The sequence below is a fragment of the Lactuca virosa genome, chromosome 8 (genome assembly GCF_052849685.1).
Source record: "Lactuca virosa cultivar CGN04683 chromosome 8, Lactuca_virosa_CGN04683_v6, whole genome shotgun sequence".
NCBI lineage: Eukaryota > Viridiplantae > Streptophyta > Magnoliopsida > Asterales > Asteraceae > Lactuca > Lactuca virosa.
In genome coordinates, this window is record NC_136433.1 from 389,236,322 (window position 1) to 389,260,764 (window position 24,443).

At 39.8% G+C, this 24,443-nt stretch overlaps 1 non-coding gene across 1 annotated transcript; it reads left to right on the top strand.

Annotated features, from left to right (window-relative positions):
* The first annotated feature begins 19,588 nt into the window (after nucleotides 1-19,588).
* Nucleotides 19,589-19,695, top strand: LOC145135091 (small nucleolar RNA R71). The gene has a single exon (XR_013719570.1). It is a non-coding gene; the product is annotated as a small nucleolar RNA R71 (small nucleolar RNA).
* Nucleotides 19,696-24,443: the final 4,748 nt, after the last annotated feature.

A 24,443-nucleotide genomic window follows, 5' to 3' on the forward strand; every position in this document is an offset into this window, starting at 1 on the left:
GATGTTCATACAACTCAATATACTTAACAATTAACAGAAAATAATTGTCATTAACACATAAGGATCTTTTAACAAGCTTGGCAAGATAAATTAAACATAAATCAAACAATCCAATATAGCAATTAATCCAATATTCAAGGTTTTATTTAATCATAAACATAAAGTAAATGGTTTCAACACCAAAATCAGACATTAAAAACGTAATAGTATCACAGCGGAATGCTAAGTATGGTCACATTAACAAACCACATGATTACCGACACGAATTCGCTCTCTAATCCTTCCGATCTTCGCTCCTGTCAGCTTAACGGCCTTCCATTCGCCTCCTAGACCCTCAAAACGGCCAAATATATGTTACTTGTCGACCAAGGATCGATGGTAGTCGAATTCCCCCTTCTAGTTGGCCGATATTCACATTTTATAACCTTTGGAACCGACTCACGTACGTTGGGCGTAAGTCGGTGTAAGCTGGGCGTAGTGAGAATCCCATCGCGATTAGGAAGTCCTGACACCAAGCCCAGTACGCTGGGCGTACATAAATCTACGCGGAGCGTAGTCCTTATTTCACCAGTACGCTTAGCGTACATAACGCTACGATGGGCGTAATGGCAGCCTTCAGCATATTTTCTTTATTCTAGCTTCTAAGCCCGATTTCCGCTCCAAACTTTTCTTTTCCGCTCTATCGACAACTAATAGCTGTAAATTATAATTCAAAGCGTTATAAGTACCTTTTAGTTCTAAATAAGAATAATAAAGGCTAAAATATTAAGATATAATGTATAAAAATATGTATAAAAATACACATATCACGTACCTTGGTGAAGCGCGGATCGGGGGAAGCCCCTGCGTACGCTGGGCGTAAGCTGGCCAGATGCAAACCCTAAATTTTAGGGTTTGCACCTTATTTAATCACCTTAAATTTCTCCCAACCCTCATTCTCTCAGCCTGCACTATCCCTAAAGTGTTCAACTCGAACCCGAATCCTCTTGGATGCATTTTGAGCTAATCTTGAGCATCTTTGGTGATATTTAGTGATTCTGAAGAAGAATGAGTTTGAAGAAGGAGTAAGAACGTGAAGAGGGCCTGTAGATCCAGAAGTTTGGCGTCATTTCTGACTCATTTGAGGTATAAAGCTTTAACCTTGACCATTGCATGCTTAGATCTAGTTTTGGGGTGTTTTATGTTACATTTTAGTCTCATAGTTGAGATTTTTTTGAGTTTTAGAAGTTCCAATCCATATGACCTGTCCTTTTAGGCTCTTGGAGGTCTTTGGAGCCATAAAAAATCAGGTATTGATGCTTTAGCCTCAACCATGCAAGTGTTAAATGGCCACAAAGTGTGTTTATGGACTTAAATCATGTCTTAATCCCCATCCATGCATGCAAAAGAATAAAGTTTATAAATTTATGGTTTAGGACGTCTTTAAGGGCATGGATCTATGTTTTGGACATTAGGACTTAACTGATTAAGTCGCAAGGAAGCTCTTCAGGTGCCTGGCCAGTATGTTTGGCATACCCCTGGTACGATGTGCATACTGCGTCAACCTCCCGTATCTGGTCAAGGTCAGCATACGATGGGCGTACGTGCCAAGTACGCCGTGCGTACACATACAATGGGCCAAAAAGTGGTTTTGGGCCTTAGGATTTTGGGCTTGGAGTTGGTGGGCCTCAAGCCCACCTATGGACTAAGGCCTCTGGGCCTAGGCCTAGGATTTATGGTATTGGGCCTTAAACCTTAGTTGGTTTGACTTGGACTTTTTATTTTGAAAGTTGGGCCTTAGGAGGAGGAGGCCCAATAGGGCAAAGATTAGGAAAACTTTTCCTTAAGTTATGAATCAGGGTTTGGGCCTTGGGGTAAGGTTTAGATCCAATGTCTAATTAGGAAGTTTGTTGTGCTATGGGAAGAGGAGCCCCGAGTCATCCGAGGAGTACGATTTGACATTCACAGTTGAGGTGATTCTCCCTTCGTGAATGTTACGGGTCGAAGGCACCAAGGATGAACCTTCATTTATTGTATAGTATGATGGTTGTCTCTGTGATAATTATCATTATTCGCGTATTTCTTCTTGTGATTTATGTGTGTTATTATATAGTAATGGTAGGGGTGAAATAGACCTGGTATCCAGTTGGAATAGACCGAAGGGGCAGGTCGAGCACACAGATATGCTCGACATTATCCGGTTGAAATAGACCGAAGGGGCAGGCCGCGCACCCAGATATGCTCGACAGTATCCGATTGAAATAAACTAAAGGGGTAGGTCGGCACCCGAATATTCTTTTCAGTATGTGTGACAACCCGATATTTCAAGTCAATCTAATGACCTAAAAGTCAAAGATTTGTAATCTACTATTGATATAATAAAAATAGCGTCAAAAATAAAATTTTCTAAAGTCTCAATTGGGTTGCATAAAGTATTAGATATCGTAACAAGGTTTCCAGAAATATAGAGACCACAAAAATCCGAATTATAACGAAGAAGTTATGACCAATCGAAAATCCACTGAAAAACCGGTAAAACACTATTAAGCGTAAAACGCGGAGTTTCAATAAAATACTTTTTAGCCTTAGGTATCTAAATGAATGTCTTAGATATCATTAAACCATGAACGCACATAAAAACAACGTCCAAATCTGATTTCGTATGGGGAAGTTATGATTTTTCTAAGTTTCGGAGTATCGGCACACAGCTAAAAACTCGAAATAGAGATCGAGCGATATTTAGCCGACACGACCTAAACGAGAATTGAAGGTCTCAACAATAGTAATACAACGGTAAAAAGACAGACAAAAATGGACATCGGATGAAGAAGTTATGAATTTTTAACGTTCTTTTCCTGTCCCGGCCTATTAAAAATAAATAATTAAAAATAAATTCAAAATTTGCCAACAAAGTCTAAATGAAAGTTGTAGATTACATTCTCACCTACGTGTGGATATAAAGAACGTCGAAAACAGAGCTCGTATACGAAAGTTACGCATTTTAGAAGATTGGGGCACACAAACCGAGAGGGAGTACGCTATAGCGTACTCAGTACACGGCCTCGGATCGGCCACGTCTCCCCCTACACCTCTACCCCCTGTCCCATCCGAAGTGTGGTACCCGGAGAAGACATCATGCATGACGTACACCCAGCGTACGAGCTGCGGACAAGGTACGCCCCGCGTACTTCGGAGTACGCCCAGCGTACGAGGCTGCCTCCACCACTATAAATAAAGATGTGAGGGTGTCGGCTCCATTTGCTAATTCACACCATTTATCTCCCACTTTTTCACTTCTGAGCCCCTCGAGACTACCCCGACGCCCCGGTTACGTATCCAAGTCCCGACGAAGGTCCGAAGCTCAGAAATACCCGAGAAACTCACTTCCTTACGGTCGAAGTGCTGCCCAAGAAAAATCTCGTTTTCTTCAAATCATCACACTTTCCAGGTGAGTTTATACCCCTATATTTTCACGTTTTTACTATATTTTAGGGGGAGAAATACAAGTGAAACGCAAGGAAACTTATGTTAAAATGCAAATCGTTACATATAGTTTCTAATACTTTATCTACACTTTGTGTATAAATGTTAGATAAGTAAATAACGCTATCACAAATGTTATACTTTACATGCAAGGTTGATAATACCTTAAGGTTTATCATTCAAATGAAACACACTTTTGAAAAACTATAATAGGTATAGTTTACGAGATATTCATGATATTTTACACTCTATAAGCACTTGAGAAAGGAAACACTTACATTTACAAGAAAAATGGACTTTTCATACGTATACCTATTTGATACAAACTTTTGTGAGACATTTAACTTCACGTACTTTCAAGTATGCATTTCAAGTCCTGTGTTATAAACCATAATCTCCTGTAGGGAGAGGCTGATACTTGTGTATAGATCTATACGGGATTGACAATCCCGCACCTCAATTGTTAGCTACAGTTAGACCGGCAGGTCTGGGGTGACAAACATCATATCATTTCAACGCCTGAAGAACGTTGTTACAGGCAGTCTGGGTCATTATCACGGTTATAAAACTCACACAAAGTATTAGAACATTTGATTTACAGGGCTACCAAACGTCTTATTTGATTAGATATACATATATAAAATCTACTTACACTATTTTAGGTATGGAAAATACTCATGCATTTCGGTAATTAATTATTTTAAATCTACTATACATTTATGGAAAATATTGGATTTTCTAAGAAACAAACACAGTTATTTTTACAGAAAGGCATACAATTCTAATACGAAAACGCTTATGAACTCACCAACTTAATTGTTGACACTTTTTTCAAAACTACTTGTATTTCTCAGGGATTCAGTAATATAGGTATAACATCAGCTTTTGGAGAAGGGGTGCTAAGGCGTCAGTTTTCAAACTTATTAAATCATCATATTGTAATTTATTTTTGGGACATGTATCTCATGCAACAATGTAACTTTTTAATTATATTTATGATGGTTGTGTTTACTTTCTTTACAAATATTCAACTGTTATGATACTACATGGAGTCATCCACCCCCGAATGTTTCCTCCATTCTGGTTTGGGGGTGTGACAGATTTGTATCAGAGCATTGTTTATAGTGAACTAAGTATATCGAACCACATAAGATATACAAACTATAAATGTTTAGGGACTAAAAGTCTCTGTCAAAACGTTTTACACCCGAACTATTTTTTTTTTAAATTTCAATTTTTAGTTTCATAAAAGTACAAATACATGCATGCAAACGATTTATTTTCATAGTTAGAACTATACAAAAGTATTAAGACAAGTTGGACACTATGACTAAGCCTCGGAATATGTAATCGGATCTGGGACGAATATAGCCTAATCAACTATATTTATCCGAGATGTGACCAATGTATGTCGAGGAATAGTCGTAGTGAGCAACAAGTCAAAACTTACCCAAAATAACACTAGTATCAAACTTACAAATTTAAATACTATAGGAGTATTTTGCGACACAATAAAAACTATAACCAGCGAGTAAACCCCGACATTTCGTTAGGACTAGGATCGTCAATTAAAATAAAAATTTAGCTTATAAAAACTAAAAACCTTCACTGACAGGGCTATAATCGCAAAGTGCATACTTTAAAGTTACACATGAGTGAGGTTGCATGGACTTAGGATTTATGATTTCGCTTTAGGCTCTTTTCCTTGTTTGGATGTGGGCTTGGAGTGAAGCTACTTATCCAACGGTCCATTCAATCTCAATTGTATGTAACTCGTATGCACTAGGTAATTATAGGAGGACTCGGTGTAGGTCTTATCATAAAATTTTCTCTTTACACTCAAATTCTATATATAATTCTCTTATCTTCATTCTCGATCAGACGAAATGGCAGGATTTCATATCCCCGGGGATCCCTACTACCCAAATCATGGCAATGGTGGTTGGATCAAAGAAGATCCATAAGAGGATCCCGAAGAGATTTTCGAGAAAGATCCAGAAGAGGATCCCGAAGAAGAGGAAGAGGATGTTGATGATGAGGGCACTGACTCAGAACCCGAGGTTTAGAATCCTCCCCATGTAGTACCAAATCTCCAACAGGACTTTCAGGGCCCGGCGCCCCTCTGGGCTGTAGACCTGAAACGATGGAGCAGGGAACAAGGACAACGTCCATCTTACGGCATGGAACAAGGCTTTTATGACCTCCGTAACGGGAGTTCGGCAGACAGAGCACTCCCTGTCATGGTTCGTCGCATCGCCAATCAAGGCGAGCAAACAAGGGTAAATGCCAACCAAATCATGGGCGTTGATGCCACAGCCCAAATCACGGCGGTACGTCTTCGTCGCCTGGACGAAGATCATGATCGAACAATAGAACACACCCTTTCCCTTCAGAAAGACATTACCGATGCTAGAGCCGAGGTAAGGGAGTTCTGGAAAAACCAAGCGGCAATGGAGAGGCGCGTCATCGAGGATGAACGTCAAGTAGCTCGAGCTCGGACTTCCATGACAACGTACTAGGGTCCGCATCGTACCACCCGCTCGGAGTAGAGCGCGTACTTCTTGCGCTATATGTATATACTTATCAAGTGAGCGTTGGTGCTACTCTTTCCTTTATGTATGTAAACCCGACAGATTGTGAGTACACAATTCGGGGGGTCTGAATGCGGTCAAATTTTCCCATTTTCATTGATGTACTCTAGACCTGTGTTAAGGTCAAATTTTCCTGATCGATGTATCGAATATTAATATCAATGAGATTGACACGCTTTTATTATTTCATTGAGTATTTCAACTTCTTAAAATATTAAGAAAATCATACACTTATTATCGTAAGTTCCAAATCACAATTAACTTACAAATTCGGTAATGTTCTGAACGTAAAGTATATAATACCAAGACTTTCCATAATCATTCCTAAAGACTTATCAAGAACTCTTCTTTTAATTTATGGCAGAATCATGCCACCAAGAAGAAATCCCCGACGCTTCAATACTACAGGACCACCACCACCACCGCCACCACCATCGATGGACGGTGCTGTTTTTCAAGCTGCGGTGACAGCTGTCGTGACAGCGGCAATAGCTCAAATAAGTAACAACGGGTCGGGAGGAGGGGTAAATAGCTCTACCAATGGTCAGCACCAAGGTCGTTTCGGGGAATGCACTTACAAGGACTTCACCAACAGCTAACCCATAACCTTTAATGGTACTGGAGGAGTTATGGCTCTATCCCAATGGATAGAGAAAACGGAAGCAGTGTTCGAGATCTGCTCATGCCAAGAGGGGAGCAAAGTAAAATTTGATGCTTGTACTTTCTCCGAACGAGCCCTAACGTGGTGGAATGGCCACGTCAAGTCACTAACTCTAGTAGTGGCTAACTCCATGGGATGGGAAAACCTGAAACAAATGCTCGTGCAAGAGTACTGCCCGAGAGGAGAAGTACAGAAGCTCGAGCAAGAGCTTTGGGGACTTACTATGGTAGGCCCGGACATCATAACCTATACCAATAGGTTCAGTGACTTAGCAATACTTTTCCCAGGAATGGTTGCTCTAGAGAGCAAGAAGATCGAGAGGTATATTTGGGGACTGTCACCCCAGATTCGAGGAAGTGTACTAGCTTCCAAGCCAGTTACTTTCGATATTGCCAAACAGTTGGCACAGTCCCTCATCGATCATGGCGTCTGCCAAGGATTCGTGAATACTATTCCAAAGCAAACCATAGAAAGCAACAACAACAACAACAACAATACCAACAACAATAGCAAGAAGAAGTTTTGTTACAAAAGGAAGGGTCAATCTTCGCAAGAACCTTCCAAGAAACAACAGATAGTGGTAGTCCATGCCACTACTACTCCCACCACTGTTCCTGTTACCCCTACACCAGCAAAGCAATATGCTGGAAACCTACCAAAGTGCAGCAAATGCAATTTCCATCACAACGGAAATTGTCGGGAGATGCACTGTAATAACTGCAACAGGAAAGGACACACTGCTCGTTTCTGTAAAGCACCAGCGCGACCAATCACCCAAGTTCCTAGAGTCGGTGTGGGCCAGGCGTGTTATGGGTGTGGTGAAGCTGGGCACTACAAGAGGGATTGCCCTAAGTCAAGGAATGTTGGAGGCGTAGGAAGGGTGTTGGCAATAGGGCAGAACGAGGCAATAGTCGACCCTACGGTGGTTACGGGTAGGTTTCTTCTCAACAACACTTATGCATGCATACTCTTTGATTGTGGTGCGGAGAGGAGTTTCGTGAGCCATGAATTCAAACACTTGCTTAAACAAAAACCCCAATCACTCAATAAGATATTTACAGTTGAAATGGGAAACGGTAAAACAGAAAGCACAAACGATATGTACATAGGTTGCACACTAGCTCTAAATGAACACTCTTTCCAAATCGATCTAATGCCGATCACTATAAGAAGCTTTGATGTCATCATCGGTATGTCACGAAAGGGTCGTTTGCCTTAATCTGCCAAATGGCGAAACTCTTATCATTTATGGTGATAAACCCGGTACCAATTTCCAAATCATCTCTTGCGTCAAAGCCCAAAAATACATGCGCAAAGAATACCATGCCTTTCTAGCCCACGTAGTAGATAAGGAAAAAGAAACGAAAGATATCAAAGATATCCCAGAAGTCTGCGATTTCCCCGACGTCTTCCCTGAAGATCTTCCAAGAGTTCCACCAGAATGTCAAGTCAAGTTGCGAATCGACTTGATTCCCGGAGCTACCCCAATAGCAAAATCTTCGTACCGTCTAGCCCCGGCAGAGATGCAGGAATTATCCAGCCAACTAAACGAGCTACTCGATTAAGGATTCCTCAGGCCAAGCTTCTCGCCTTGAAGAGCACCAGTCCTATTCGTAAAGAAGAAGGATGGATCCTTTCGCATGTACATCGACTACCAAGAACTAAACAAGCTCACAATCAAGAACTGATACCCCCTACCACGCATAGACGATCGGTTCGACCAACTCCACGGAGAAAGCTACTTCTCAAAGATCGATTTAAGATTCGGGTATCATCAGCTGCGAGTCCTGGAAGGAGATGTTCCCAAAACGGCCTTCCGAACTCGTTATGGTCACTATGATTTTGTAGTGATGCCCTTTGGATTAACAAATGCACCGACAGTGTTCATGGACTTGATGAACCGAGTATGTCGTCCTTTCCTGGAAAAATTTGTGATCGTGTTCATAGATGATATACTCATCTATTCAAGGAGTAAAGAGGAACATAGCCAACACCTCCGACAGGTCTTGGAAACATTAAGGACAGAGAAGCTATACGCGAAATTCTCAAAGTGCGAATTTTGGATTCGGAGAGTAGATTTCCTAGGTCACGTGGTTAGCAAAGAAGGGATACACGTGGACCCTTCCAAAATCAAGGCAATTGAGAACTGGTCAGCTCCAAGAACGCCAACGGAAATCCGACAATTCTTGGGCCTTGCTGGCTATTACCGAAGATTCATACAAAACTTCTCAAAGATTGCCAAACCACTTACTGCCCTGACTCAGAAGGGTGTAACCTACAACTGGGGAGAAAAGCAAGACACTACGTTCCAAACACTGAAACAAGCCCTATGCAGCGCACCTATATTATCCCTTCCAGAAGGAGCAGAAGACTTTGTGGTCTATTGCGATGCATCAAACCAAGGTCTTGGATGCATTCTAATGCAACGAGGAAAGGTCATCGCATACACCTCGAGACAACTCAAGGCGCACGAAGTCAACTACACTACCCACGACCTCGAACTGGGAGCAGTCGTTTTCGCCCTAAAGATCTGGAGGCACTACCTCTACGGCACGAAATGCACAATCTTCACCGATCATAAGAGCCTTCGGCACATTCTCAACCAAAAAGAACTTAACATGAGACAGAGACGATGGGTTGAACTACTGAGCGATTATGAATGCGAGATTCGTTATCATCCAGGAAAAGCTAATGTAGTAGCTGATGCTCTCATTCGAAAGGAATACTCGGGCCGCCGAGTGAAATCCTTAACCATGACGATCCATTCACACCTGTCCACGCAAATCAAGGAAGCTCAAATGGAAGCCTTGAAAACAGAAAACGTGGCTGGCGAAGCCTTACGAGGGATGGATAAGAATCTTAAAGTCAAGGGTGACGGAGTTCGTTACTTCATGAATCGAATCTGGACACCGAAGTTTGGTGGATTCAGAGACGTGGTCATGAATGAGGCTCATAAGACTCGATACTCCGTGCATCCTGGTTCAGACAAGATATATTTGGACCTCAAGAAATTGTATTGGTGGCCGAACATGAAAGCCGAAATTGCTGCCTATGTAGGCAAGTGTTTGACTTGCGCCAAAGTCAAAGTAGAATACCAATAGCCCTCGGGATTGTTACAACAACCTGAAATACCCGAGTGGAAGTGGGAACGGATAACCATGGATTTCATAACCAAGTTACCCAAAACAGCGGGCGGACTTGACACCATCTGGGTGATCATCGACAGATTAACCAAATCCGCGCAGTTCCTACCAATAAAGGAAACTAACAAGGTGGAGAAACTAGCTCGGACATACATCAGAGAGATTGTGCGACTGCATGGTGTACCAATATCCGTTATCTCGGACAAAGATAGTAGATTCACCTCACGGTTCTGCCAGTCACTACAAAAATCTCTAGGTACGAGACTAGACATAAGTACCGCTTACCATCCACAAACTGACGGTCAGAGTGAGAGGACTATTCAGACTTTGGAAGATATGCTAAGAGCCTGTGTGATCGATTTTGGTAAAGCATGGGATACCCATTTACCACTAGTCGAGTTCTCATACAACAATAGTTATCACACTAGCATCAAGGTTTGTGACAACCATCAATTTTTGGTCAAGTCAAAGTCAACCAAAGTCAACAAGTCAAAACGATCAACTCATCTAACACTTATATATTAGGGTTTCCATTATGATTCTTATTGTACTACTCGCAATCCTAATACAAAGCATCACTTAGAGTTTTCACGTGTTCGGAAATTCTAAACCCCAATCAGGGTAAGTGATGACTCTACTCGATAAAACATTATTCCTTAACCCTCGGGGGCATATATCAATCATAACAAGACTTAACGAGGTTTACAAACCTTGCGTTACAGAGCCAAACACTCAAAAAGGTCACAAAAGAAGTCTCTCCCAATCTCTTTCACCCTATCTCTCTCTACCTCAAATCTCTCCCAAATCTCTCCAAGTATGTCAAATCTCTCCTAAATCTCTCCAAGTATGTGAAATCTCTCCCAAATCTCTCTCTGAAAGAGAAATCTCTCCAAGTTTGTCAAATCTCTCCCAAATCTCCTCAAGTATGTGAAATCTCTCCCAAATCTCTCTCTAAATGAGAAATCTCTCCAAGTATGTGAAAGCTCTCCCAAATCTCTCTCTAAATGAGAAATATCTCCAAGTGTGTGAAATCTCTCCCAAATCTCTCTCTGAATGAGAAATCTCTCCAAGTGTGTGAAATCTCTCCCAAATCTCTCCAAGTATGTCAAATCTCTCCAAGTATGTCAAATCTCTCCCAAATCTCTCTCGAAATCTCTCTCAACTTCTTATAATCACTCGGGGCATCCCGACCCTCGATTTAGTCGAAAACCGCTCGAAAACGGAAGTCTACGCAAAAAACAGCCTTAAAGAGCCGAACCCTCTTAAGGAGTCGAACCTCCCTTAAGGAACCGAAACCTCCTGAGAACCGAACCTCACCTTCGGTCCGAGAGCTTGACCTTCGGTCCGAGATCCTGACCTTCGGTCCGAGAAAGGCTACTTTCGGCTCCTACTCCACTCTCGGTTCCCTTTACTCTCGGTTCCAATGTACCAGCCGAACCCTACCTTCGGTTCTAGTGCTGCTAAGACCGAGCCTTCGCGACCTTCGGCCCCAATTTCGGATTTTCGCCTTTTTGCCCGGTTTTCGACCACGACTCCATTTTAAGCCCGTTTTTAATTATTTTAACGTGGGATTTTCACCCAAACTCATATTTTGACATATAAAACCCTAAATATTCATATTTTAATCATATTTTGAGGAAAATCATTGCCTAAGAATAAAATCTATTTGGTGAGATATTTAGGTGGAGTGTTGACTAATCCTTTGGACAAGGACACAAGCAACCTCCCCATACCTTCATAGTACAACCCCTTGTCTTTCCACCATACCTAGCCCTTTCATTGTACTTTTTCCATCATTTTCCAGCCACATCCTTGATCCAAGGCTGGAAACCCCCCCCCCCCCTCTCTCCTCTATTTTCTCTCATTTTCCACCAAAGAACAAACTTCATTCTCTCTCACTTTCTCTCTCTAAAATTCTAGATTCAAAGGCTGGTCTTGGGTTTTCCCCCACATTTGGTAAGTATCTTCCTCCTACACTTAGATATTCTACTATCCTTCATCCAAATCATAGATTGCTTACACAAATATCGTCATATTTGTGTTAGATCTTCAAATCTTCAAGCATCTCCCAAGTGTTCTTGAGTTGAACACTTCTTTTCTCCATCATCCATCTACTGAAATCACTCAAGGTGAGTTCATACCCCTACATTTTCATGTTTTCTTCAAGTTTTAAGGGGGGGAACACAAGTTAAAACACCAAAAACTTAACTAAACTCAAACAACAGCTTTCATCAGAAAAGTTGAGTCTTATTCACGGATTGTTTTGACTATCTTAAACTTAATATCTTTCAAAACTGTTTACTATTCAAATATTTCAGCTTCATACCTTTAAAATGACTACTTACACATCTCCATACGATTTTTCTATGATTTATGGTGATTTTTACAAAACTGCCTATCATTTCAGAAACGAATTGGGACCAGTCTGTGAATATGAACATTTTAACACAAGTTAAAGACTTATAAAAATCATAATAAAAATTATTAATAAACTAGACACATTTTGTGAACTCTCAGAATCTACGGATTCAGTTTTTGATTTCGTATGATTTTTCCATAATTTTTCTAAAACAGTGTAGAAAGGTTAAAAACTAGTTAACAGCTTACAACTTTAATAACACTTTGTAGTATGTTGAGCAAAGTGTATAACCATAAGTTCTAAATATTGAATGTATTTTCTTGTTAGTTTATCATCATAAACTGAAATTTAGTCATTCATGATAAGGTTTACTCATTCATTTCGAACACATATAATAAACTTCAATAAACATAGTTTATGGATTTTTACTACATGAAAAAGGTTTTACTCTCAAAACAAATGGGTTTTTCATATACTACCTGATAAACTATAATAGTAATAGTTTAAGGATTTCATATAACTAATTTATTCGTAAAAGGTGATTTTACTTCCTCCACGGAAGAGGTTCTAATATCAAACTATGTGTAAACTAGTTAACTTAGGTTGTGAGGCAATTCTCTCCCCGTACGTTCGAGTACGAGATCCCAATTCCTGTAAGTTATAACCAGAGTCTCTTGTAGGGAGAGCGTGATAATTGTGTATAGATCTATATTGGGATTGACACCCCACACCTCGTTGCTAGCTACAGCCGGACCGGCAGGTCTGCGGGTGACAAGAGTCATAGTATCTTAACGTCCGAAAAACGTTGTGCAGGTTATTTTCTCGTCATAGTATGGTTATAGCGACTCACATAGGGAGTTAACAATCTTTCAAGTTTACATGGAAAATTCTATTTTAAAAAGGAGTTTTACTTCTAAATTAAACGAGTTTTTGTCGATTTAAACTTGCATGAGTTACTTTATGTATGGAAAAATACTTGTACATTTCGGTCTTGACATTCACGACTACATGACTTTTATAAGGAAAATATTGGATTTTCTTTGGAAACACATTACTATAATGAACATTATAAGTACAAAACACAGATATATTCTCGGTCCTGGGATTTAGGACTACATGACTTTTATATGGAAAATATTGGATTTTTCTTGAATCATACTCTATCAGTTTTACAAGGAAAACGACTTTTTCCTCAAACAAAACTCTTATGAACTCACCAACTTAATTGTTGACACTTTTTCAAAACTACTTGTATTCTCAGGAAATCAGTGATACAGGAAATCAACAGCATTTTGAGGATGGGACGTTTAATCGTCAAACAGTTCATTTTGTCATCATAATGTAATTGATTTTGAAACATGTAAACATATACTATGGTGTAACCTTTTCAATTATATTTATGATGGTTGTATTTACTTTGAGCACTATTATACTCGTTGTTGTGATACTATACATGAAGTCCTCCACCCCCGAACGTTTCCGCCATCCTTGGTTTGGGGGTGTGACAGATTGGTATCAGAGCATTGTTTATAGTGAACTAAGTATATCGAACCACATAAGATATACAAACTATAAATGCATTGGGACTAAGGTCTCTGAATTAACATTTTCAAATAACTATACTTTTAGAAATAAATAGTTTCTTGTTAAAAGTACATACATGCATATCGATTTAGTGTCATGTCTAAGGAAAACGCAAAAGTTAAAAATAGAGGAGTTGTGCAATGTGAATATGCCCTAGGATATGCAATCAAGTCTGGGAGGGATATAGCCTGATCAACTATATTCGTCCGAGAAATGACTAGCATGTGCCGGGGGATAGTCATGGTGGACAACAAGTCTAAAAACTTACCAACTCTATCTACAAAGAAACATTGAAAAACATAAGACAAACATTAAAATACTATAGGAGTATTTGGTGATACTATAATCAACTTATGTGAAAACTAAAGACCCCTATTAGTAGGTCTATAATGACTGAGTGTATACGCCAAGGTTATACATAATTAAAGATATTATAGACTCAGAATCTATGACTATTGCTCTACTTCCTGTTCCTTGTTTGGTTGTGGACTTAGAGTAGAGTTATTTATTCGAAGGTCTACTCTATCTCAGATTATGTATAACTGGTATGCACTATGTGATTTTAAACATCACTGATAAGGATCACCCCCTATAAGTAATTATAGTATTAGACGTCTATTAATTATCTCTTCTATCCCTCCTATTCTCGCACGTATAACATAGTAAGATTCTACTTACCAGGCGACCCCTACTTTCCCAACCATGGAAATGGTGGATGGTTGTGAGAAGAATCAGAAGAGGAACCGGAGGTAATCAACCCTCCATGCATAGTCAGGGTTCCCGCGAACCGTTTCGACTACATCAGACCTGTACCCCGTTGGGCAACCATGATCGAGGGTTGGAGTCGATAGCAATGACAGTTGTCACCATTTGGAGACCAACGAGGTTGCTATGACCTCAACCACGGGGGACCAACTGACAGAGTCCTCCCGGCGAAGACCCGGCAAATCGCGAACATCGAGGATTAAAACAGGGAGACTACAAACCGAGTTCGGAAACTGCACGCTACTACAGACCCTACAATCTCACGTACCCGAGACTTGGAAAGAGACTGCTATTTCAAAGACCAACTTTCTTTTTAGGACCTTATCGCCGCTCGGGCAGAGGCAAAAGAGTAACAGGGTAGACACACGGCATTCGAAGAGAGAATGGTTGCAGCCAAGCGTCGATTGGCAAAACTGCAAGGTGCATCGACTTTGCCTCAGGCATCGCAAGGGACGGATCGTCGTGAGTAGAGTTCATACTGCTCACAAGACCTTGTAGATTAGGTTCATGAGTATGCGTTGGTGCTACTCTATTCTATGTGTAAGCTCAACACTGCGATTTAAGCGGTTACACTAGTCGAGAGATTTTATTGCGGTCCAAAATTTTCTTGCAATGATCTGGTGTGGACCTGCATCAGGCTCAAAACCTTCCTCTAAAAACTAAATATGCTAAAATCATACAAATAAAAGAGGCATGCGTAATATTTCATTGGGAGCAATACTACTAAAATTCATAAGTTTATCATATATAGACTCTCGTTATGAACTGTTTTCGGAACACCATAAACAACCGGAACACGATACACTCAGAACTAAGATAAATAACTCCCGACGTATAAGCCCTTATTCAAGACTCACTATCATCTCACCTTTTTAAGCCTCATAGTTAAAAGGTGCCCTTTTCGTAGACCTATGAGGGTGCGATCATACCAGCACTAATGCACCGGATCCCATCAGAACTCCTCAGCTAAGTGTGTTGGGCAAGGACAGTAACTAGGATGAGTAAATTTAACATTCGTACAAAACCTACTTCTACCCATTTCCGTAACTCCATCTCAGGAGTGTTTTTCATCATGAAACAGAACTATGTCTTCACCATGGTGTAACCTTTTCAATTATATTTATGATGGTTGTATTTACTTTGAGCACTATTATACTCGTTGTTGTGATACTATACATGAAGTCCTCCACCCCCGAACGTTTCCGCCATCCTTGGTTTGGGGGTGTGACAAGGTTGCTCCATTCGAAGCCATCTACGGTCGCAAGTGCAGATCACCTCTGTGTTGGGCTGAAGTGGGCGACACGCAACTAGCTAAAGGACAAGTATCTGACAGCACTCTCACCGGCCCGGAAATCATAAGAGAAACGACCGAGAGGATTGTCAAAATCCGGGAACGAATAAAAGCTTCAAGAGACAGACAAAAGAGTTATGCGGAAAAAAGACGGAAGCCCTTGGAATTTCAGGTTGGGGACCGGGTACTATTGAAGGTCTCACCCTGGAAGGGATTAATACGTTTTGGAAAACGTGGGAAACTAAATCCAAGGTATACCGTACCATTCGAGATCCTTGCCAGGATCGGCCCGGTAGCATACAAGCTTCGATTACCGCAGGAACTCAATAACGTACACCCTACCTTTCATGTGTCAAACTTAAAGAAGTGTTTGTCCGATGAGACCCTCGTCGTCCCTCTGGACGAAATCGAAATCAACGAGAGTCTCCACTTTGTAGAGGAGCCCGTAGAAATCATGGATAGGGAAATTAAAAGAACAAAACAAAGTCGCATACCCATTGTGAAGCTTCGCTGGAATGCAAAGCGAGGACCTGAATACACCTGGGAACGCGAAGATCAGATGAAACAAAAATACCTGCATCTTTTCCCTAGTCCATAACTACTTATCTTATAATAAATTTTTGGACGAAATTCTCTCTAACGGGGGATGATGTGACAACCCGATATTTCAAGTCAATGTAATGACCTAAAAGTCAAAGATTTGTAATCTATTGTTGATATAATAAAAAGAGCGTCAAAAATAAAATGTTCTAAAGTCTCAATTAGGTTGCATAAAGTATTAGATATCGTAACAAGGTTTCCAGAAATATAGAGAACACAAAAATCCAAATTATAACGAAGAAGTTATGACCAATCGAAAATCCGCTGAAAAACCGGTAAAACACTGTTAAGAGTAAAACGCGGAATTTCAATAAAATAATTTTTAGCCTTAGGTATCTAAATGAATGTCGTAGATATCATTAAACCATGAACGCACCTAAAAAGAACGTCCAAATCTGACTTCGTATGAAAAAGTTATGATTTTTCTAAGTTTCGGAGTATCGGTAGACAGCTAAAAACTCGAAATAGAGATCGAGCGATATTTAGCCGACACGACCTAAACGAGAATTGAAGGTTTCGACAATAGTAATACAACGGTAAAAAGATAGATGAAAACGGACATCGGATGAAGAAGTTATGAATTTTTAACGGTCTTTTCCTGTCCCGGCCTATTAAAAATAAATAATTAAAAATAAAGTCAAAAGTTGCCAACAAAGTCTAAATGAAAATTGTAGATTACATTCTCACCTACTCGTGGATATAACGAACGTCGAAAACGGAGCTCGTATGCGAAAGCTACGCATTTTAGAAGATTGGGGCACACAAACCGAGAGGGAGTACGCTATAGCGTACGAGGGTACGCCCAGCGTACTCAATACACGGCCTCGGATCGGCCACGTCTCCCCCTACACCTCTACCCCCTGTCCCATCTGAAGTGTGGTACCCGAAGAAGACATCATGCATGACGTACACCCCGCGTACGAAGCTACGCCCAGCGTACGAGCTGCGGACGAGGTACGCCCCGCGTACTTCGGAGTACGCCCGGCGTACGAGGCTGCCTCCACCACTATAAATAAAGATGTGAGGGTGTTGGCTCCATTTGCTAATTCACACCATTTCTCTTCCACTTTTTCACTTTCGAGCCCCTCGAGACTACCCCGACGCCCCGGTTACGTATCCAAGTCCCGACGAAGGTCCGAAGCTCCGAAATACCCGAGAAACTCACTTCCTTCCGGCCGAAGTGCTGCCCAAGAAAAATCTCGTTTTCTTCAAATCATCACACTTTCCAGGTGAGTTCATACCCCTATATTTTCAAGTTTTTACTATATTTTAGGGGGAGAAATACAAGTGAAACGCAAGGAAACTTATGTTAAAATGCAAATCGTTACATATAGTTTCTAATACTTTATCTACACTTTGTGTATAAATGTTAGATAAGTAAATAACGTTATCACAAATGTTATAATTTACATGCAAGGTTGATAATACATTAAGGTTTATCATTCAAATGAAACACACTTTTGAAAAACTATAAAAGGTATAGTTTACGAGATATTCATGATATTTTACACTCTATAAACACTTGAGAAAGGAAACACTTACATTTACAAGAAAAATGGACTTTTCATACGTATACCTATTTGATACAAACTTTTGCGAGACATTTAACTTCACGTACTTTCAAGTATGCATTTCAAGTCATGTGTTATAAACCATAATCTCCTGTAGGGAGAGCGTGATACTTGTGTATAGATCTATACGGGATTGACAATCCCACACCTAAACTGTTAGCTACAGTTAGACCGGCAGGTCTGGGGTGACAAACGTCATATCATTTCAATGCCTGAAGAACGTTGTTACAGGCAGTCTGGGTCATTAGCACGGCTATAAAATTCACACTAAGTATTAGAACATTTGATTTACGGGGCTACCAAACGTCTTATTTGATTAGATATACATATATAAAATCTACTTACACTATTTTAGGTATGGAAAATACTCATGTATTTCGGTTATCAATTCTTTTAAAACTACTATACATTTATGGAAAATGTTGGATTTTCTAAGAAACAAACACAGTTATTTTTACAGAAAGGCATACAACTCTAATACGAAAATGCTTATGAACTCACCAACTTAATTGTTGACACTTTTTCAAAACTACTTGTATTTCTCAGGGATTCAGTAATACAGGTATAACATCAGCTTTTGGAGAAGGGACGCTAAGGCGTCAGTTTTCAAACTTATTAAATCATCATATTGTAATTTATTTTTGGGACTTGTATCTCATGCAACAATGTAACTTTTTAATTATATTTATGATGGTCGTGTTTACTTTCTTCACAAATATTCAACTGTTATGATACTACATGAAGTCATCCACCCCCGAATGTTTCCGCCATTCTGGTTTGGGGGTGTGACAGTATGTTTACTATTGGTATGTGGTATGGTGAGGAAACTCACTAAGCTTTGTGCTTACTATTTCAGTTTGTGTTTCAGGTACTTCTAGCTCGAAGGGGAAGGGGCCGGCTTGATAGCGTCGCATCACACTATGATTTTCTGCATTAGAGATTTTGGTACTTATGCTTTGCTAATGTTTTCCATGGATTTTTTTGATTATACAATATAACTGTCTTGTGTTTTCTTGGTTTTGTGCATCAATGATGTTCTGTGTTTGTGAATTTGGTAAAATTAAAAATGAAATTTATTAGTCGTGTTTTTGGGATGTTACACTAAATCAACTTTCTTTTCAGGTTGTGGTTGCTCTTTTTGGTAAAAGCCTCGACCAGTTTGCCTAAATTTTCATCATATCGGTCTCTACTCAAGTAGCATACTTGAGCTTTCTTATTCCCGTTCTCGTCCAAATGACAATCTTTAGTCAAATGTGGACCATTGCATCTTTCACAACCCACACGAATAGCATGTATGAATTGATCCAATTTTATTATTCTTCGGTCCATATTATTTAGCATAGCTAAAACAACTGCCATGTCCTTAGAAATGTCACTCCCAATTCCTTTTACTCCATCATTTCAAGGATTGTGGTACTCACGCGAATGCTTAGAAAACTCTTCAATCAACTCCTTAATCTCACTGGGATTTTTCTTTATTAAAGGTCCTTGAGAGTCAAGGAGTTGTCTTGTCATCATATTTACCCCATCATAGAAGATTGATACTTCTTGTTGCTCATTTAAATCGTTTTAGGGACAATTTCTTATTAATCCTTTGTATCGCTCTCATGCTTCATAGAGTGACCGACCTGGTTGTTGCTCGAAGTTTGCTATGGCCTTCCTGAGTTTAGCAACTTTAGAAGGTGGGCAAAAATGTTCTAAGAATTGTTCACACATTTGTGCCCATGTAGTAATTGCACCGGGTGGAAGCGCCTTTAACCAATCTTTAGCAGCTCCTTTGAAAGTGACTGGAAGCATTCTCAACAACACCGTCTCTCGTGGAACATTCGGGATGTTGAATTAATCAGCTATGTCATTGACTTCATCAAGGTGTTTGTAAGAATCCTCATGATCTTTCCCGGAAAATGAAACTTCCTTAAGCGCGGAAAGAATGTTTCCTTTAAGCTTGAATGTTGCGGTAGCGGGAATTGTAGGTTGCACTAAACCGGGATCGGTGTCCTCTCGGATTCTTTTCTTGTATGCCTCCATAGACATGTCGGCAATGTTCGCCATCTCGTTTTTTGGCTTGTGTATTAGGATTCTGCTCAAAGCTTTCAACCTCACTTTCGTCTTTCGAGGCATTGCTCGATCACCTACGTTCTTTCCTTTCTTCTTTCCAAAAACTGATTTGAGATTCTTGAAAGGTGATTTCTTTGGTGGGTTGGTTTCTCCTATGTTCTTATCCGTCTTTTTACAAATGGTTGACTCTGGATCTTCAAGGTATCAAAGGTGTGTTGGATCCACAGGTCATGTACTACTGCAACAAAAACAAAAATAAAAACGTGAAAATGAACAAAAACTATATAAAAATGCCTACTGACTGTTCACCACGACGTGGTAAGGAATACCACCTCGTGTTGTCACAACAAAAATGAAAGAAAAATACGAGATTTCCTAGCTCACGTCGTGAGACACAAAGCTCACGTTATGAGGTCGGTTATTCAGAAAAATCAACTAATGCTAAAAATAACTTTTTGCAGGTATAACCCTACAAAAAGGATCGGTTAACCTAAAGCAAATAAATCAAAAACTAAAATAGTCGTTCCCCGGAAACGGCGCCAAAAACTTGATACGTAATTATTATACCTACTTGTGAGTTTTACCAACTATTTATCTAACTATTACGATTTTAGGCAGTGTACCTTTTCACAAATAATAGCACTAACAGTCGGGTATCGAACACATGGAACAAATTTAATTAACTAATTTAACTACTAAAAATTAACCTAAACAAGCAAAAGTTAATTGGGGTTTTTATCTGATTTTGCAAGTTCAGACAAACTTAATCACTTAACTATCAAATTCAACCAGTTACTAAAAACACTTCCGTTTAGTTCGAATCCACCTCTCCTCTATGGTTAGCTGCTAAATATGGATTATTAAAGTTGGTTACCAAATATTATATTATTAGTAATTTAAGTCCAAATTTACTAATGTTTCACTAATTCATGTAAAACTATGTATGGTCATACACAAGCAAACACATAATCAGCTATTGATTATGGATGGGCTATGTAGGATTTATTTAGCAAACATAATTATGGTCATAATTTATGTTCTCCAGCACAGCTAAATTCAATTACTTCAATTATTTATCTAAGATTGGGTCGATTCTAGCTCTAGCAATTCAATGGTCACTAAATAACTAGGTGTCAAGTTCATGTAATTTAATAGTCACTAAGCTACACAGAACATAAATTCAAGCAATTAAAGTATCGAATATTAGCATGATAGGTAGTAATAATCAAACAAAAGCACATAACCAACTATTAAATCCATAATAAATTTAACTAATCCATAGAGTTAAAGCTCCATCTAGCTAAACAGAAGCAGTTAGATTCAGCTACTCATGGCTGAAAACAAACACATGAATCGAATAAATAAAGACATTATTAAATGTACCAAACTAGAGTGATGATTATAATCTTCAATCTCTAGATCTTCAATCAATTTTCCTTCCTTGAATGTTTAGACTTGGTTTCTCTAATTAAATTTCCTCCAGAAATCTCTTTCTCAACCCTCCATGTCTCTCCAAAACTCCTCAATTTGTAAGTGCCAAAGATTATATATAGCTTTGGTAATTATTCCTCTCATGACGTGAGCTTGGTTGGTATCCGTATCGAACACGGACTCTGACCTCCGAATGTCAATCTTCTAGAATCTCGAGGCTCACGTCGTGAGATTGACTTTTCAGCTAGAATCTTCTCCTTTTAAGCTCCAATCCTCCAAAGTTCCAATTCTTGTCGCTTTTGGTCCTTTATCTTCACGAATGTTCCTTTTGGATGCAAAATATAATTCAATCTCCTAAGTACCCTATATCTTTGCAAATAACCAAAATATTAATCAAAATGCATTAAAATATTGCCTAAAAATGTGTATCAATATGACAATATCAATAGGATGTTAGCATGCGGTTGGGATCTGTAGATATGCCTGTTGTCTATGGACTGGTTATATGTTTATCGGTTATGTATATGTCGACATGTTATGGTTGGTTGGGTTGAGCCGGTCCTGCTTTGTGCTGAAGGCCAAGATACCCGTGGCAGTCCGGATAGACTGTAGGCCCTGCGAGGCGGTCCAGTCAGGCCAAAGGCCCGCCGAGCAGTCCGAATAGGCTGTAGGCCCTGCAAGGCGGTCAATGGGAGCGGTCTAGATAGGCTGTAGGCCCTGCGAGGTGGTCTAGTCAGGCCGAAGGCTCAATTATGCATGTTCTTGTTTGTTATGTTTATCTGGTGGTACTTTGGGGGAACTCAATAAGCGTTGGCTTACAGCTTTAATTTTGTTTTAGGTACTTCAGAGGACCATGGCAAGGCGAAGGCGTGACCATACACATCCTTGATTTTATGTTGAATGGATCTTGGGAGACTCTGATTTTAAATAATGTCTTGGAAACAATGGTTTTGTAAACATTTCTTTTTAGTAAATGGGTTGTTTTGAAAAGTTTAAATTTGTTGTGATTTTTGAGACATTACAAGTTGGTATCAGAGCCTTGGTTTGAGCGAATTGGAGGAACATCCGTGTGAATCCAGACTCAAACTAAGGAATTGCAACAATTTTAAAAAAGATTTTCAAAATTGTTTTCAAAAATAATCAAGAAAGGATGTGATGTGTACGATCAGCTGGATCCAGAAAGTATACCCCAAGTTACCACACTGTTATTTGATATGATTTTTATGATAGAACAACATGTTAGTGATAGGCTAGGGATCTTCATGATTTGCATGATAGAATTGCCTGATATATAATGCCTAATAGCCTAGGGTTACTTCTTGTATGAAATTGACATCATTACTGTAGTTGCTTAGTGTATGTATCAAAATTGTACATAACTAAGATTTTATAGCCTGAGACTGTATGATTTAGCCTTATTTCCTGTTCCTTGTCTGGTTTTGGGATTAAGGTAGAATCAAGTATTCGACTATCTATAGGATCCAAAGTTATGTATGATTAGCATACACGAGTGATGCAGGGTTGGTGGAAGTTTCATGGACGAGTTATGTGGGGTTAGCCGGCCAATCGAGGAATGTCTAGCCTTTCTCTAGGAAGTGAGAATAGGGTGTATGTGTATCCTAGTTGTTCTATTTGTTTTGGGTGGTTGTGATGATCCTTGAGACAAATAAAGGTAGGTGTGGAAGGTAGTATGAATCTGTACTACTGAAAGCATAGGACCCATACACGTCGCAAGGAAGTCATGAACCCCGAGGGGTAGTCTATTCATGTGGTTGTAGAAATGTGTATTGTGGCATTCCGATGCATTTTGGTTCGATATAGTGTGGAGCTCACGAGGGGATCTGATTCAGGATCTGGAGCTGAGGGCCAGGATAGGTCGGGGTTGATTGTTGATCAGATGCAGGAGATGATTACCATTGAGGTTTCACAGATATTGCAAGAAGAATTGTATGGTATCGTGGATCAGATCACTAGCAGGCTAAATCCCAAGTTTGAGGAGCGAAATGCAGCTTTTCAGACTATGAGGGGGATGGCTGAAATGACTACTGGGGAAGATAACATGGTATGATACCATGATTCATGGTAGTGTTTCCATATATTTCGGTCTTTGGTTATGGTTGTTCAGGCATGAGAATGGGTCTGGTGATTATTTGGGCCTTAGTGTTCATGTCAGTTTGGGTTTGAATGGTGCCGACCTAGGTGAGTTAGTTGGTTTTGAGGTCTCGAGGGCCTTGCTCGAGGCCGTGCCACTTGAGTCGCAAGACTCAAGAAGGAAGCAATTTTTATGATCGGATCGAGGATTGCAGCTGGAAGTTGAGTGGTTGACAGATGGATTGGAATGTCGCTATCTATGATGGAGTTATGTTCTTCCAGCTTGCTGTGCTCGAAGGAAAGACAAAGCAAACATGTGATCTTTAGAGTTAGGGTGTAGACCCAACACAGTGTTAGATAGTTGCGGTTTTTGGCAGCAGTATGGCAGTGTGGGAAGGCACAGGAGGATTGTTGTGGTATGGATGCTTTGCAATGAGACCAAGGGTCTACTTCTTTGGATATAGTCAGGTCAGGTATTGGTTGATGGTTTCAGGTGATCAGGGAAGGAAATCAGGAGCAATAACTTTTGTTGTATCTGATGTATCCCGATTATGAGAGTGATACCTCTCATATATATATATATATATATATATATATATATATATATATATATATATATATATATATATGAATGATCCTCGCGATAAAGTGATGGTTGGGGATTTATGGACGAGGTTATTGGTAATCCATTATTTCTAGATAGATAATCGGTGCCATGAGTGGACTGTCAGAATTATTGCTTGTCCATCTGCATGGGATTCGTAATATTAGAGGTGATTATGATTGGGGAGTTCCTGAGATCTCCATCTGAGATTCAGAATCTCTTGGAGTTTGCT